This window comes from Equus asinus, chromosome 22, assembly GCF_041296235.1.
Source record: "Equus asinus isolate D_3611 breed Donkey chromosome 22, EquAss-T2T_v2, whole genome shotgun sequence".
Taxonomy (NCBI): Eukaryota; Metazoa; Chordata; class Mammalia; order Perissodactyla; family Equidae; genus Equus; species Equus asinus.
Window position 1 is genome coordinate 27,348,248 of NC_091811.1, and position 15,864 is coordinate 27,364,111.

At 35.8% G+C, this 15,864-nt stretch overlaps 1 protein-coding gene across 12 annotated transcripts in view; it reads right to left on the minus strand.

The window, feature by feature from the left end:
* The window catches only part of EPS8 (EGFR pathway substrate 8, signaling adaptor), a 171,334-nt gene that overhangs the window by 99,250 nt on the left and 56,220 nt on the right, over positions 1 to 15,864 (minus strand). For 7 of the 12 annotated variants that reach the window (XM_044775173.2, XM_070495099.1, XM_070495101.1 and 4 more), the window contains exon 2: positions 15,674 to 15,744. The exons of 2 other annotated variants lie outside the window; for them this stretch is intronic. The gene's annotated coding sequence lies outside the window, so the exon portion shown is untranslated. Of the gene's footprint in view, positions 1 to 4,030; positions 4,140 to 8,520; positions 8,720 to 15,673; positions 15,745 to 15,864 lie in introns of those variants that run through there. 3 more of the 12 variants (XM_070495105.1, XM_044775175.2, XM_070495107.1) reach the window with 3 other exon arrangements.

Below are 15,864 nucleotides of genomic sequence, written 5' to 3' on the forward strand. Positions count from 1 at the left end.
GAAAGCCTTTTTCAAAATGAATAATATACTCACAAAATTCTAACTCAACATTTCAACGTATTGCTAAACTTGAGAACCAAAAGGGATCTTACAGGGTATCCCAATTCCAACTCCTGTCATTTTGAAGATAGTCTCTCTTAGGCCCATGGGTCTGTTAAATGCCAAAAATGTTGCTTGTTAAGGAGATCTGATCGGTGGTTACCAGGGAAGGGGGGGGGAGGGCACAAAGGGGGAAGTGGTGTACCCACAACATGACTAACAATAATGTACAACTGAAATCTCACAAGGTTGTAATCTATCATAACATTAATAAAAAATTTTTAAAAAAAAACTGTTGCTCGTTAGAAATAGGCCTGTTTATTCTTCTAAAACAGTCACTTTCCTCGTAGTAAGTTAACAGGTACATGTAATACCCTGCTGTTAAAGTAACAGAATTCAACATAGCTTTCGGTTCTGCATCATTGGTAAAGATGTTAATAACAGTTTTATAAAAGGCTAATCTGGTATAGGCTGGCATATGACTAATCATTATCCAGACTACTAATAAAAAACTGCGTGGACTAAAACCATAATCATTCATACGCACACTGAGAACGCTGACAACATGAGGCAAATCTAAGCCAGGCTCATGGGTATTTGCTGATTCCCTCAGCCTTATAAGATAGAGCAGTTTACCAGAAGTAGCCATAAGAAATGTTACATATTTGGAATGTGACAGATTTGGTTACTGCACATTTTTCCATGACTATTGAAGGAAGCTGGAAATTTCACACACTCACACATCTCTACTGATAACCTTGCCCTACATTTCATACTTTGTAACCACAAATACAGAAGCAGACAGCATAGGCTGTAGCAAAACGTATCAACTAAGACCTTCCGCTCCAAATGACACGAGGTCATTTACATTGTTAGGACAGCCAAGAAGAATGGATCAACAATGTCACAATCCATTTATCTTGGAAATATATGCAGGACTTCCCTCTCAGTTCCTTACAGTCCAACCCCAGTTCCTCATTCGTCTTTCATTCCTTCCTCTCCTAACTCACCATCTGCTTCATCGTCTCTAAATCAATCCTGCCTTCTCCTTCCAACTGTGAAACGTCTTTTTTAATGGGAATGAGAAACTAATGTGCTACTAATATGAGAGAATCCAAAAGAGGTTTCTAGGAGAAACTCTAAACTAAATATTGCCAGATCTCAATTACATGCAAGCTAAGAAAGCTAATTCACATGAGCAGAATGACCAAACAAACTCTTCAACAACTTATCTGCAGAAGGAATAGGAGGGCAATATAATTCATATTTGGGGAGAATTACGTCAAATTACTAATATATTACAGGCATATTAAAGAGCAAACATGCATGGCAGGTGAATGAGAGGAAGAACCAGTCTGTTCATATAAAAAAGATTAAATGAGTCCCTACTGGTTTGGAGTTATTATTTGGTCACAGAATCTGAACTGAAGGTAGAAAACAAAAAAATATATAAATGGGCACTTCTTGGGGTGAACAAATATAAACAGCAGGACCAACAATATTCATTCTTCATATATGTTATTTAGACAAGTGAGATTATAATTAAATCTTCACATCTACAGATAGTCTGAATCTCATAAATCAGGGAAATACTGATTTGAGAAAGACGAACTGAAAAATTAAGTAACAGAGTATGTTAGATAAGTGAACAAAATGGTAGTTTCGCCTTAAATTGCCGAAGTTTACATATATACTAAAGGAAACACTACACAAAACTTATTTGATTATGGATTTTAAATGTCATTTTCAACCTAGGAATTACCATGCAGTTCTAATAAGTCACGCTCTTATTTGACAATATCAATCAAAAAGCCAACAAAATTTTGAAAAAAATGGAGAAAACAAAAAAAAAGTGTTTCCTCATTTCTATTCATGTCTTATAACCAAAGACAAGTTGTGAAGTATAAAGACCTCAGCACTAGGAAACTGAAGGCTTGTGCTGATGCACCAACTCTGACACTTCTTAGCTCTTAACTTTGGGTGAGTAACTTAATCTCTCTCAGCCTCCACTTCCCCATCTGTAAAATGACATCAATGAGAGAAAATTCTAAGATCTATAGAACACTTTCCTGATTCAAATGTAAACAGAAAATCTACTTAGATTTTGGCTAAAACACAGTAATTGGTGGTTTTACTCTTTTCAACATAAAATGGTAAATTTTCATTTTCATTTTACCAAATAGTCAGAAAGCCTAATGATAAATGAGGAAAAAATATTAGTTGCTATGAGGACATCTGCAAATTCGCCTCACAAATTATGAAACAACACTTTTTATAGAACTTCCAATTTTTGCTGGAAAATTCCCATTTAAATACAGACTCTGCTGAAACACAATAGGTACAAAGAATTTCTGAAAGGCAGGGAAAATGGAAGCTTTTGGCACGTAGTATCAATATTTCCCATCATTAAGATTTTACTTAGAGCTTCCTCATTTCACCTGACTCAGATGGTGCTAGCATTCCATGTAACTGGCTGGGTAAATGCATATCAAAAGAAGTGACAGGATGTTCCTTGTAAAACAGCATTTTTTGAAACATAATGTCATCTCCAAAACCTGTGCTTTCCACAAAAAGTTAAAAGCTTTTAAATAAAATGATAGGACTACTTTAGCTTATTAAATCATGGGTGCTTTTGCATTCTTAAGTGCCATTTGGAAAGAAAAAGGCATTTTATATAAGAGTATCAATCCTTCCCAGAGCATTTTTACCTTAACTCTGTAATACAAGTTAGGAAATTATCGCATTAGACAGGTAATGAGACATAACTTCTCCTATCTATAATCATGTGCTATAGCACTGGGAAAGAAGCGAGGGAGGAAGAAAGGGAGGTGGCAAACCAGCAAACACAGAAAACGCACTGTGAATGCTGGTAAGTTACCTCGTCAAAAGTCAGGAGAAATGCTCAAGTTTAAAGAATGGACCTACTGAAATACTGCAAAACATTACCATATACACACTGTAACAGGCTAATTACTGAGCAAGCTGACCTCAAAAATTAAATCAGGAAGCAATTACAATAGACAGAATGAAATGCCTGTTTTCAGAGTAGCAGTTTAGAAAAAGCTGTGTAAATAGCTGTTAGAATGATAGAGCTTATGTCATCCTATGAAAATAAAACCTGCAATTAAATTTGCACATCAAATGATCCTTGAAGCTTGCACATTATCAATAAACAGGGGTGGCCGAGGGGACTTAAATCAGACAAGCTGTGTCTGGCACGTAGAAGAACTGCGGTCATATAAAGAGAAGCCATCACAGCAGCACTTGAACATGATCTGAAGTTGACCACGACCGTGATAAGCTGATATGAAATTGCCAGAGGCTGTATCCGTTTAAAAAGTGATTTAACTTCTTCACTGGACTAGAGTTTGCCCACACAGCAGTATTTAGTTATGGCCTTTGGCTAGAAACCATCACAATGAAGGTTTACCCTGGTTGGGCACAGTATTAAGGGTCACTTTCAAGTTTATTTTCAGTCGATAAAATGTTGATTCTCCAAACCAATTCTTAATCCTTGTTTAGTTTGCAAAATTTTTAATGACAATTCTAACACTAGCATCTAATTCCCTTGTATTCCTGAAATGGGGCTATGGAAAAAAGACAAAATAAACCTGTCAAGAGGTCTAATGTGATCAAAAGAGCCATGGATTTGAAAACTAAAACCTTAATTTTTTTTCCCCGGGCTCTACAATTTAGTTTTACATGACCTTAAACAAATCATTAATATAGGCAACAGAATATAGTTGTAAAGAACTATACAGGTGCAAAACAGGTTCAAATAACAGCGCTGTTACTCACAGCAGCATGACTTTGGCCAAGTTACTTCACTAAGTTTGTTTGCTTGTTTATGAAATGAAAATAATACTATTTTCCTCATATAGACTGAGTGAAATAATGTATGTAAAGAGCATAGCATAGTGTCTGATTAACTAACTGTAAGTAATAAATGGTAGCTTAAAAAAACATCACTACTTCTCTGAGTTTTCATTACCTTTTAAGCAACCTGCCTTGGAAGTCAAGATGCTGTGTCTTAGAATAATCTCCTGTGTGTCACACCATCTTTATCAGGTCTTTGATTACTTAAGAAAACTGAGTCTTCTCAATGCTGAAAGAGATAAGTTTTGTTCACAACTGTGTAACCTTCTGTATTTGCCTTTAAAATCTTTTTTCACTTTGGTTAAATAGATAATTAAGTATTATTTCATAATGATCTGTGATCCTATTTAGACAAGTGTCCAAATCTTTTGATACTTTTGACAAAATTCCCAAATCAAATTCTAAATAAAGACTTTCTGACCTCAAACTAATTTTGAGTTTTCCCAGAGGGCCCTTGGAAAATCTCAAGGGATTTGTCTCTCATCCTGTAAAAGAGAGATGTTAAAATAATTAGGTTTATTTGGTATTTAAATTATATAGGAAGCAGTGTCAAATAAGAAGTGATAATAAACCCTCATAGGTTATATGTGTATGGATATATCTTATTAATACAGGTTTTCTAGAAACTGTATAAAGTTCAGATATTTGTCAATACCTTCTTTGTCCAATCATCTTAAATTGTTGTATGCCACAGAAATAACTAAATTTCCTTATCAAATGAACTCTCATCAGAACTTGAACCATAACTACTTTTGTCTTTTGTCATTCAAAGTTATTGTTTCACTCTGGTTATTCCCTGAAAGTGTTTATAACCACCTACTGCAAGAATGCACCATGATAACATCACTTGAATAACTTTGAGAACAGGCCACTGGATTAAGAATTTCCACAACTAATGAAGAAGGTGATGGTTTCATAAAACTGCTAACCAAAGATCAAGCCGAACAAGAATTAATTACATGAGACTGAATGAACTGATATCGATGATTATAATTTTTATGACTTTTGTTTGAAGCACTGCTGGTTCTTTAATGTTTTATTTTCCAGATTTAAGGATACCTTTTTCTCTTTTCTCTTAAGCTACATATAACTTACAGCAATTTGGTAAATTATACCTTTGTAAACAGAATTAAAGCATTTATCTTTTCTCCCTACCTGATCCCTCCAGAATTTGAAAAAACTCTTAGTGAGTATTCTTATTTTCATGGTAATATAGCTATTTGTGTAAGTTCAATAAGAATCTGTTCTCCCTGTAACAGGACACAATTATAAACGCTACTTATGTTACCAAAGCTTGGACTGTAATGTCATATTTGAGAATGATGTGCACAGAATCAGATATGAGCAGACAGCTTCACCTTACTTTACTAAGGTTGACTTAAGGAACCGCTGCTTAAAAGACTGCCCTTCAAAAACTACCCGGTAGAGTTCCCACCTCACAAGTGCGTAAGGAAGGTAACCTCCTGGCAGACCCAAGAACCTCAGAATATTTTGGGGACCTCAAGAAGAGAGGAATTCACCCAAATCTATAACTATTGCAAGCAAAGCCTGATGATGAGTCATTGGCTTGGCTTCCTAGCATCGAGAAGCTTTTAAAAGTCCAATCAAAGGTTCTTATTAGAAGTTCCACCAAAGCAGACTTAAAAAGAGCCTATATAGTCGATCACTATTCTTGCTGTTCTGATGTAAACAATCAGGCCAAGTTTAATAAGATACACTTATTTTGCAAACAAATTAAACTATCTCTAATAGAAATGGGAGTGACTATACAAAAATTATGTTTCAATGGAAAACTACAGCATATCCTCGTGGGTATTAAATTCTAGTCCTCTTCAGTGTCTTTAAGGTTTTGTTATCTATCTGTAAACTGGATTGGATCCTGAATTCTTCTAGCCTCCTCCACTATCTATAACTCTCCAAACTAACGTTTCAAATTTTTCTCCCACCCTTCTGACTTGAAATCACTAAAAATTAAAACTGCCTATTACCCAAAGCCCTGCAAGCTGAAAAGCTGGATAACTTGATACAAACTTCAGAGAAATCACCACAACAGCTCGTGTATGGACAACCTTTGTGCTTGTTGCCACTCAGAAAGTTCACCAGAACACCTGGTGACATCACTAGACATTCAAATTACAAACCAGGAAATTCTGCCAGATTGCCACTGCCTGCCCTCACTCCACCTGAAGATTCTTTGACTCCAACATCTAGGAATACTCTCGACTGAGTGTTCTCTGGACTCAAAAACTGAGTTTATAGCTTGTTCTAACAAACGTTTTTTATTTTTTAATTTTTTTTGTTTCCATAGAAATGTCCAGGACTGAGAGACTGGTTCAGTGGGTTATGGGACAATCTACTAACTCAGTTTCTAGACTGTGAAAGTTCTTGGGGAAGTTTCAGACAGAGGAATGAATGATGGCGTTGAGCATACACTACCCCCAAAATATGGCACCCTGGCATATTGAATATATTTTTTAATATTTTCAGGTTTAGGAGTTTGAGAAAATAGCAAAAACAGGAAGATCTGACCTTCTCCTCACCCTTCTCCCCACAAACAAGTCAGAAAACCCTCATGTGAGAGGTGTTCTCCCTATACCCGGAGGAAAGGAACATCCTTATCTCTGAAGACAATGTGACACTTAGAAGAATCTGAACAAACAGGCCTGGCTGTTTCCCCAGCTGACCGTACTCTGAAGACAATGTGACACTTAGAAGAATCTGAACAAACAGGCCTGGCTGTTTCCCCAGCTGACCGTACTTACCTCGTATTCCTTAACCTATCATATTCCTCCACGGCTGTCCACCCTTCACCAAACCCTGCATAAAAATACTCAGGTCTGTTTCTTCAATTCCTTATGAAGGCTATTAACATATAAAACTTTTATTAAATAAATTTGTATGCTTTTCTCCTGTTAATCTGTCTTTGTCAGTTTAATTTGCAGATCCAGCCAGAGACCCTAAGTGGGTTAAGGAAAACTTTTTCCTCCCTTCACTCCATGGATATTATACTTACAGTCTCACCAGGTGTTTATGATATTTTTTTCTCTTCTCCCACACTTTCACCAAAACACTGCATATTAATTGTTTTAAAAACCTATTCTAATTTGAGAGAGGAAAAAATGTTTACACATCTCTTAGTTTAGCAGTGGTATTGAGTTCTCTGTAAAACCATTTCCCCATAACTTTTTCAAACCTTTCTTGCTGATTTTTCACCTTTTTTCTTTTCTTTTAGATCAAAGGACTCATTCAGCATGGATTGTGTATTGTGTGTGTATAAGTCATAAACATGCATAAGATTTTTCCTCTAGACAAAAATAAACATAGATCTTGGATTTATGTTTTCAGTGCCAAGTTCTAACTTAGAAAATATAAGACCTATTTTATATCCCTATATTTTTTTTAAAAAAGGTAGGAGATTAGGTCTTTCTGTACTCTCAATAATATCAGACATTATTCCTAAATTAAAAACCACATCTGTTTATCATTTTATAAACTGATGCATTTGGTAATCCTTTCTATATGCTTGCTTAGATTGTTCTAATTACAATTAATCCAAAACCAAAGGTACCTTCTTGACCAACTCCCAAGTAAGGTCATTTTACACTTCAGAAGATAAAGCTTACATATTAACCTAATGCTACCTCTTCCAGCCCAAAGAGGGTACACCTTAATTTTTACTGCAATACATTGACTATGCTGGGACTAAAGTATCGCTTCATTTATGTAAGGATGCCTGTTGTTCTTCTTTATTTCTTACTGACTTTGAGTATTATAGTATTCACTGACAAAACAGAAAAGTCCTATGGCTTCTATATATGAAATCAAAATATCAGCCATGACTCAGTCAGTCAATCCTAAGGCTTATGAGCTTTCAGAATTTGATGTCAAAAATCTATTCCTCCTCTCAGACTCCCAGGATGAACTGTGCAATCTACATATATGGTATGTCTCAAATACCACTGAAAAGTCTCCATTAATTGACTTCAACATTAGGAAAGACTAAGATTCAGAAAGAACAACGTAGTTGTTCTGAATCTGAATAAATTTTATCAAACCTTTTCTATATCTTTAAATATAGAAATTAATTTAAACCAGATGTAACTCTACTTTAAACTTTGGCTTCTATGGTATAATAAGTACATATTAAATAGTCACATACATGGATTTCAAGTGGATTTTTACATGGATTTTTTAGAAAGACACATACATATGCATAACTCCCACTCAAATTCTCTTGGCATTGCTCCATTTTGTAACGGGGCCTGTTTACAGGTATCTCAGTATCTGCAAGTAATAGATACTGCTTTATTTTTAAAACCTATCAGCCTTCCAGGTTTCTCCTCCCAAAAATTAAAATAGCATACATTGCATGAAAACAATGAGCCTTCAGTTCACTTTATGTCATTTTGATTCATTTAACAATGAAATAAAATTCAACTTCTACAGAAGATCATTCATTCCTAGGTATCCTATTAGGGAACATACACACACAAAAAACCCACTTGTTTACCTCAAGGCAAACACTATTCTGCATTCCATCAGAATACGACTAGCCCATAGATCCATGCCAATAAATCAGGATAAGCGAGCAGATCTCAAACTTACCTGCTAGATCTCTAAATCAATTTCTATTCATTCGTGGGAACCGTCAGCAGTTACAGCAGCAACATACTTTATCTCATACCACTAAATTTGCACTGCCTGAAATCACTCTCAGAGTGTGTATGTGTGAGTGCACACACACTATATAGTTTTCACAGCACTTCCACATGGCATTCGTCTTCTTAATTCTCATACTTTTGTTACCCTATCAAAAATTATACAATGGGGTTACACCAATGACTCTTACTCATATAGTGACTCACCCACTACTCAGTACTGACCTTGGACATAGACCTGTAGAAATCTCCTTACAACACCCCTGATTCATCACCAAAGAACAGAGTGACGTATGAGGGGGGAAAATATGAATGAAAAGAAAAATATGAATTTTTAAAATTCATAAGCTCTGTCAATAAAGTATTTATTATATATTTATTATATGTGTGTCTTAAACATTTGTTGAAATTTGTCTCACATGAGTATGCTGATAGGTTCATAAATAAGATGTAGAATTTGCCCTTTAGGTTAATTAGCATTACAGACGGATATACGTACTAAAAGTGTACAAGTAGCACAGATATATGCATAAGTACTGAACACAGTGCAACTCTAATAAAATCATACTTAAGTATAAATGAAGGATCAGAAGACTTTAACATGATGGGCAGTGAGAAGTCAGTCATAAAAACTAAATAAACAGGCAGAAAGGTTTCAGGAAGCAAATTGCTACTTCTTTTCCAGTAATGTTAAAAAGACTTTGTTGGAGCTGATATCTGAAAATTATTTCATAACAGAAATTTTAAAATCTGATAAAGCAAAAAGGATGAAGTGTTTCTTTCACATGAAGGACAAGTTGAGGAATAAGGAATACGAGCAGAAAAACAGCAAGAAACAAGTGGGATCATTATTGTCAAGGATGATAGAGCGATGGCATTTGGGGAGGGGGGCTGAGAATCTTGTATTCATCTGTGGGATAGAAAATTCAGTCCCTGTGGTTGGCAAGGAAGAGAATCTTAAAAACAAATCGGCTGGATAAGACAGCACTGACTCAGTAGGTTCAAATATGTGCCAGAGTTCAAGGAAAAAAACTAGAACAAAAGTTCTACAGTGATACATGCTTGGTGAGTTCATGACAAATAGTCACAAGGGCAGTGGCAGGTTTTGTCAAAAGGCCTGGATATCTGTGGAGTGACAGCAAAGAATGAAGAGACATACATATATATGTATGTATGTTCATGAACACAGAATGCTTTCTTGCTGGAGACATTAGTGATACAGTGAGCATTCCTGAACATAGTGAGATGGCAGTATGTAGCAAGTTTTGAAGTGACAATCTGTAGCTTTATCTCTTATTTAAATTTATTTAATGTAAGTTGATTAGTTATCCTGCCCCGCTTTGCCTCCTGAAAGAATGAATAAAGATTTACGGAGTACTTACCATGCAGTGGATACTAAATCATGTATAAATAAAATCATATAGTCATCCTAGAAGCAGAATGATTATTACAATTTTATGATGCAGAAGTAAGAGAGAGGAAAATGTCTTCAACTCAAACTAATTAAATGGAAAACCACTTTGATGACTGAGAGATATGAGTTAGAGAAGATATATTATAACCAGAACTGAACTAATTCAAACTTTGTTCCCATATGACTCCTTAGATTTAAATCATTAAATAGATAAGAATGACTGTAATTCAGTAAGTTGTATTTTTTCAGGGTTTGAACTTCACTAGCTCTCTTAAATCATCATTCCACTCAGGAAATCTTATTAATTTGTTTAGTTAAGTCTGAGTTGTGCACAAGTAACCACAATTCTACTGTTTAAATTTCTCACAAGGCCTGTGGCATCTGGGGTTTTGATTGTTTTGCTGGCTGATTTAATTTCTAAACATCTAGGATTTTACACAGCTGGATTTGCTATAGAACCATTTACCCCATGTAGGGAGCTCTCGTTATATTCAGTTTGACCATTTGGTATTTATATAACAACTCATTTTATTACCCCAAATTCATTGTTTTGCTTGTGTTCATCCCTCCTCATTCCTGTTATATTTTAAACCTAGCTGAAACACCTTAACACTTATTTTAATGTTTGCAGATACCTACAGGTTTAACTTTAAGACAGCTGACCCACTGCCACAACTTACATAAGTACAGTAAAGCAAAGTATGTGAAATGTTGACTCATTAAAATTAAGAATGGATAAGTCCAGTTTCCTTTATCAAGATGCTTTTGTCAGTTTTCTTCTCCCTCTCCCATAATGCTTCAACAAATCATGAAAAATTCACAACTGCAGTATAGGATAATAATTCCCGACCAATTCTGATTGCAGTGGAAAGGTCTAACACTGTGTGAAATGAGTAAGCTCCTGCTAGTTAGCACTAAAAGGAAATAATCAAAAGACTAAAAACACTGATGTACTAATTCTAGTAAATCACTAGTTTTGCATTCTAACTACTTGCTTTTTAGTGATGGAAATTTAACCACTGCCCAGATTGTGGGCAACTGGTAGTAAGAAAACACAGGTGACTTAACCTGGAAGAATCATGCCAACCATAAAACTAGGCAGACTGTTCATCACCATGGTAATAACTCCTAAAACAGACACAGAAGCCAATTCATAGATTCCATTTTCAAACCAGGGAGTGATCTGGGGTAGTATGTTATGTCATAATTTACACAGTGACCTGTGCCAAACCAATAACAGTCCAAGGGAAGAAGCTTAAAGAAACTACAGCAGTGGCCCTTTTACTAATATTGATTCCTGATGCACAGAAAGGTAATTTGTTCCTCATGACAAAGAACCTCAGAGGATGTTACAAAAACACAGCAACAATACTCAGGAACATTCTCCAGGATGCTGAGTCATTAATTGAATTTGAAAGGTCAGGCGTTACTCCTAACACCCTACACCTACTTGAGGAGAGCACAGACTTTTGCATGAAAATACAAGGTCAAGGTTGATGCTTTGTGACTTACTTTGAACATTACTTTGAACAAAAGAACATTACATATCTAAGATTTTGAATAAGTTTAACTGAAAATGGTCACTTCAGAGAAACTATATTTAAAGCACAATATATTTTGATATCAAGTTTTGGTAGCAAAATATTCAAGCCAATAAAAATGTGCTAAAAGACACAACTAAGAGAAGACAAAGACACGCCACAGACTGGAATATTTACAAATCATATTTCTTTTTAACATTTCTTTCAAGGCAAGTGTACTGGTGACAAATTGTCAGTTGTCTTGGTGTTGTTTTGTCTGAGAAAGTCTTTTTTTTCTCCTTCAATTTTGAATGATAATTTTGCTGGATACAGAATTCTAGGTTGGTGATTTTGGATTTCCAACACTTCAAATATTTCACTCTACACTCCCTTGTTGTTTACATGTTTTCTGAAGAGAAGACGAATGTAAGTCCTCTACAGGTAAGAGCTGTACTGTTAATCACTATAAGAAGAATAAAAGCACAGCTTTTCCCTTTAGCAGTGGATTCCACACCAATGATTAATTTAACCAATATATATTCCAAGCACCGAGCTACATGCTTGAAGATAATCTGGAAATAAAGATTCAACAGACGCACTAGAACTAGACTGTGGGTGTCTGCAGAGAGCGCAGACACTAAGGGGCTTTAAGATAATTCTAATTGGTCAATGAAACTGTGAACCTTTTGAGGGTAGGGACCTTATCTTTACTCTGGCCTTCTCTATATTTGCTTCCTATGTTATTAAGGAGAATCACAAACAACAGTTGGGCACACACAGATTTATATCAGGATTAGTTGGTCTCTGACTGCTGCTTATTAACGCTTTACTTCTTGTGGGTTTCACAACATATTCCCCCCAATAACCATGTTCTCAAGTTATAGGACAGCCCCTCTTTTCCTTCACCCCTCCTCAGAAAATAACCACACCTCCCATCTAACTAAAAAAAGAGAGAAATGTATGACCTCCCTTATCTATATGTAAATAAGAAAATCTTCAATAACACAAAAGATCTGTTACTTGTTGCATACTGCCTTAAAAGTAGATTCACATGGGGGCTGGCCCATGGCCGAGTGGTTCAAGTTCTGAGTGCCCAGCTTCCACGGTCCAAGTTCGCAGGTTCAGATCCCAGGCATGGACCTACTCCACTCATCAGCCATGCTGTGAAGGCATCCCACATACAAAAGAGCGGAAGACTGGTACAGATGCTAGCTCAGGGCAAATCTTCCTCACAAAAAAAAAAACAAAGATTCACAGATGACAGGCTTCCATATGACATTTAAAATATTCCATTTACTAATTTCAGAAATGTATCTCAGGGAAAAATTTCAGTCAACAATACATCTCATAGTATCTTAAAGGCACGTCTTTATATGACATGGAAATAAATCCTTTTTGGACAGAATAATCAAAATGTTCTGAGCAACAGTTATCCAAGGTTTTCACTGATTTAATCAAACCCCCTAAACAGAAGCCTTGTCATCTTGGAAATGTTTATTATCCTTTCAAAGTACTTTGAAGAGTTAAATTCAGAATATAAAACTTTAAAATAAGCTTTTCACTATTTTAAATGTTTCATTCACTCAGGGCTTTTTTTCACTTCATGTGAACTTCACGCTAAAGATTTTCTGAATAGAAACATATTTTTTCTAGTATTCTCGCACAAAAAGATCTTATTCAGTTTTCACATAAAAGTCAGTAATTTCAATCATCCACAAACTGACAGCAAGAAGCCATTTGCTGTGCTGTTATCACCTCCCCACAGCTGCACACTCAGACTCTGAAATGAAAGAGAAAATGCAGTGTGTCTGTGTGCGGGCAAAAGGAAGCTGGACGATTAATCACTATATGTCTGTTCTTTAAAATCTGATTTCAGGTGAGAATTTTTTCATCTTAGCCATAAAACAGAAACACACACAGAAAAGACGGATTTTTTTAAATACTTTTTGTCACTGTTTTTGCAAAGTCTAAAGTTAAACTGTATATTTCATAAAACTCGAACGCTATTTCCTGAAACAGTTCATGAGGGACTAATTAACCCATTTCCATGAGTCTGTAGTAATCTCAGCTGGGTATGTTGACCCTTATCTAGGCCTGGACTTTCTCATCTTAACAAAGATGAATGGTGCATCCAAGAAATCACAACTACACACAATTTCTCAAGGTCATCTACTGAAGCAACAAGAGACCTTCATCAGCGCTGCATTCTGTTCTGAGCTCACCTGTACGAAACTCCCTTTGGGCTTTACCACTTAATCATGACAGTAATGACAACACGAGGAGGAGAAATCAGCAGTGATGATAATTACCCAAGCTCACATTTGTGCTCCATCCCGTCCTAGGCAATTCCAATATGCTATCTCATTTAATCCTAACAATTCTATGATATAGGTAACACCACACCCATTTTTACAACTACGAAGTCTGAGGCTCAGAAAGGATGCATGCCCAAAATTTTTACAGGTTTTAGATGGTGAAGACTATGAATCCAGGCCTTTCTGGTACATCCTAAACTCACTATCTAAAAAAAAAAAACAGAATTAGTAAAAGCCTCCTGAAACTGTATTTCTTTGGCCTGGTCAATTACTTTTTTGGGGAAACCAAAGAAATGACTTCTAAGTGAAACTAAATAAGCCTCCTGTTTAGTAAGTAAGAAACAACATTTCTTAAAGATACAAAAGAACATCATTTGTAATTGTATAAAGAGAACACCAAAGTAGTTGCTAGATGACTCAGCCAAGCAGTAACTTAGAGGGTACAGTGGCAGTAGGAAGATTAAAACAATTGAGCCAACACTGAAGATTAAAGGACGGCTCGCTCATCACTATGAAGGGCCCTGAACACAGCCCCCTCAGTCACTGAGCAACGAACTGAAGAAGTAAATTGTGCGAGGAAAATATAACATTTTCTTCTAGACTAAAACACAGAGATGTCAGCAGTTGCAACATTAGACAAAAGATGACCAAATTATCTAGTTATACAGTAAGGACCACCACACCAGAATAGGATAATATCTAAACACCAGGGTACGCAAAGATAGTCATTTTATTACCATCTGACCAGTATTTCTCTCCGAGGATATAGGTAAATACTTTCCAAACATAGTTACTAGAAAGAAATACAGTAATCACATTTGCTAAACAGTATCCTGGCATATCCTGGCACCTTTAAAAACCCTAGGTATACAATTTGGGATACCAAGAATAAGAGACAAGGAAAAACCTCAGCCCAAACAGAGAGAAGACAGTTAAATGCTGGGTGAGTTGAAGAATAATGAGAAAAATAAAGGAAGTTAAAAAGAAAACCAAAAAACTCAATGGAGTTAGAAGAAACACCATTCACTTTTACTAAGCATCCTACCACACACATCAAAGCACGCAGACAAATGGGTAAAACTCTAGAGAAGGAAAAAATCAGAACTAGATTTTTTTCCCACAGCAAGAATGTAAAGGACTGAATTGTAAAAATACTGAAAATAATGTAACCAGATTTCTAATGGAAAATACACTTTTAGTAATCCGTAGATTAATAACCTTCAAAAATTCCCTAATAAGTAAAGAAATTTGTAGTTCTAAAAATTTCAATGCCTTCAAGACCATCTAATGGGTTTGGTTTTGTTTTCTTTCCTCAACCACTTCTTCTTATTCTTTTTTGCTTGCCAGTTTTTTCCAAAACAATATATAAGCTGGCCCTGTCTTACTACTGTTCCAGGGTATTAGGCTGCAATAACATTAAAAAATGTCATACTTAAAAAGATTCTCTGCCTGTAACTGTTAATTCCCATTTAATTCAGTGACAGTTCACAATCTTAATACCTCTACTGTGTATTTTTCTTAATGAAACACTTTCATATCCATGATCTCAATTTATTCTCACAACATGTAACCTGGAAGGTAAGCAGAGCCAACAGCCATATCACTCCTATCTAAAAAGTAGACAAATTGACACAATGAAGTCAAGTAACCAGCGCCACCACACCGAGGGCACCTGCAGCAGAGCCGGGCGTTGGGCGAGCTCCAGACTCAGCCTGGGCCTCTCGCCATCATTCCATGCTGACTGCATTTCATGTATAATTGTGACATTTCTCTGAGCACAGGCAAATGACAACATTTCCTAAGAAATAGCAGTCTGGTTTAAATATACTAATTTTCTACAAATGAACTCACCTTGAAAATGAAAATATGCTCCAATTCTTATGTTTCCACTTCAGTCCAATGAAAGCTCTATTAGAGATGCCCTGCATATAAAAATAAATGAATAAAGGTAAAATACCATTCATTGTGAAGCTCAGCAGGCAAGAAATAGCTGCTTCTGCTCAATTAATACATTTTTCTCTGTTTTATTTATACTTTTTCTT